The following is a 2824-nucleotide window of genomic DNA, read 5'->3' on the forward strand; positions in this document are numbered from 1 at the left end:
CATTTCTCCGCGGTGGCGGCTCTGGAGCGGGACACAGTTCCCGCTCCACCACTGGCTCACCCCACTTTGGTGGCGCCTCTAGAGCGGGGTCCCTCGCCGCGGGCCCCGGACTGGACATAGATTGCCCACCCAAATCACACCCTGACCAACCTAAATAGAGACATAGAAAAGGCTCTCTCAGGTCAGGGCGTGACATTAATATGTAATAGTAACAGCCTTCCCTGTAGCTCAGTTGGTAGAGCATGGTGTTTGTAACGCCAGGGTTGTGGGTTCAATTCCCACGGGGGGCCAGCACAGGAAAAAAAAAATAAAAAAAGAATGAAATGTATGCATTCACTACTGTAAATCGCTCTGGATAAGAGCGTCTGCTAAATGACTAAAATGTAAATGTAAAAAATGTAATAGAACTTCCAAACTTTCTAATATTGAAATAATATGAAATAACATGCTATTTAACAACTTTGTCAAGGTATTATCACATTAGGAAAGGTTTTGTGTTGTTTTTGTGTCGAACTTAGTGAGAGAAGAATGTCATTTACAATGAGTAAGAGTATATGTTAGCTTGATACTAGCTGAGGTAAAAACGATTTACAAGATACTATGTTTACTGAGTAGCTTACTTGTACTGGATTTTGTCTTCCAGATTTTATAAAGAATCCATTTGTTAGGGATTTCTGAGTAGGTTTTACATTTTATTGGTTTTGTATAAAATTTTGCTCACGAGCTGCTAAACTGGCCATGCACGTTCAGTCTCGAGCGTGGACATTTAGTGCAGACAGTGCTGGTGCATGAGAGAGAGATGATTTTACAGAGGTGCTACTATCTTAAAGCTGAATGTATTGTTGTCAGTTTTCTATATTGGTAGCGGTATATAGAAAAACATTCAGTTATAAAGAAAAGCGCCAGAACTTTGCAGACGTAAACATTTTACTATTACAGGCCACCTCAGCTACAGATTGAGGTCGTAACACATGCATGACAGAGTTCATGGGAGTATGAACTTTCAGCTTCTGAATTGTAAAACGGATTGCTTTCTTTGAGAAATCAGAAGACAAGGTATTTCTCTTTAACACTGTAGGGATAATACGATCTAATAGGTTCCATCCGCTAGCTTGTCATTCAATAGAAGTTTCAGTTTTAAATGTTTTGCATGTGACTGTGATACAAACTGCAAGCAAGCAGATATCTCAGCACTAATGTAGCAGTTAATGTATAATAGGCCTGGTAACATGATTACAGGACTTAACTTTGTTGCTGTTGCTTACAACTGTGTGTGGATCAGGGATGATGTGGTACAGTATAAGGGTAGGACAGTGAGGGCACACATCGCCATACACGAGATTACACAACATCTGGCCTGTCAAAGGTTTCTGATGCAACAGTACTTATTTATCCATATAGCGTAGCTACATTTTGTGTTACAGTATACAAAATGTGGAGATGGCTACTGAAATAAAAACAAAAAGCAAACCTGAAGCGGATAAAATGAGCCCTCTGCTGAGTTGTAAGAGTTGGGGTGTGAATGCCGAGGCCAGAAATGCCTTTCCTTTCTTAGATTATGCTTTCTGGCAGATTACTCACACTTCCTGCACTTGGACTCCAGTAAAATGACTAAGTGACTCAGTGCTGCAGGCAGTGTGCGTGAGTGTTTTTGTGTGTGTAGAACGGGTGTGTATGTGTATGCTTACATTGATGCCTGTGTGTGTGTCCATCCGCGCATGTGCGTGTGTGTCTGTAGAGGTCTACATGAGCGGCTCGGATCTGATTAACAGTGTGGCCGGGTGGCTGGGTCTGCTGTGAGCCCTGTCCCCCACATCCCCCGGTCCCTCCGGCAGACCCAGGCAGACCCATGTAACACAGCCAGGCCAACAACACGGGCCCTTTCTCCGTGACCCTTTCACTGTAAGATAGGCCGGCCCAGCAATGGAGACACAAGACCAGTTTGGCCCATGGAGGCGCCTAAGGGTCTACCTTCAGGGGGATCCATTGTGTAGCAACAAGTCCCTCTATTCAGCGCCAGAGTTTCGCTAAAATCTGCTAATGAGAATGTCCAGCAGCTCCTTAACAGGATGCCCATTCAGTCCAGAAACCAGGCCACGGCCACACTGCAGGCCAGAGAAAGAGAGAGAGAGAGACAGACAGAAAGAGAGAGATAGAGGGAGAAACATAGACTAGAGACAGAGAGAGATAAAGAGAGAAGGGGGTGGTTAGACAGGACATTTGTCACAGCAAACACAGCCCTATCAAATCAAATCAAATGTTATGTCACATGCGCCGAATACAACAGGTGTAGACCTAAAATGTAAACACAACAGGACCACTATCAATTATTCCATGGACAACTGCCCATTATATCTTCCATTATACTGTAGATATACTTAGCCTATTCTCACTGGTTTGTCTCATAGAACAGAGATGACAGTATGATTCAGTGTTGATTGATCAAATTGATGATCAAATTGATATTGAAAATGCACAACAATGCTGAAAAGGAGCTCTCGGTGAGAATAACCAGGTACTCTTTCTGGAACAGACTCACCCATACCCATGTGCAGTACCCACGGCGCTAATTGCCGAAGAGGATAGCTGACATTTTACATGCTCCTAACCAATTTTGCTATTTTGTTAGTTTTTTTGCGGTTGTTTGTAACGTATTTTTAAACTTATTTTGTACATAATGTTGCTGTTACCATCTCTTATGACCAAAAATAACTTCTGTACATCAGAACAGCAATTATCCACCACGAACTGTAAGAAGCTTTTTCCTTTAACGAGTCTGACGAAAAGGATATTCTGCTCTCCCAGGAACAGGCCAAAATCCCCG

The 2824-nt window shown here is 42.9% G+C and overlaps 1 non-coding gene across 1 annotated transcript; it reads left to right on the forward strand.

Annotated features, from left to right (window-relative positions):
* The first annotated feature begins 214 nt into the window (after positions 1-214).
* Positions 215-290, forward strand: trnat-ugu (transfer RNA threonine (anticodon UGU)). Its single transcript has one exon. It is a non-coding gene; the product is annotated as a tRNA-Thr (tRNA).
* The last annotated feature ends 2534 nt before the right edge of the window (positions 291-2824 follow it).

This window comes from Salmo salar, chromosome 13 (genome assembly GCF_965601325.2).
Source record: "Salmo salar chromosome 13, fSalSal1, whole genome shotgun sequence".
NCBI classification, from domain to species: Eukaryota; Metazoa; Chordata; class Actinopteri; order Salmoniformes; family Salmonidae; genus Salmo; species Salmo salar.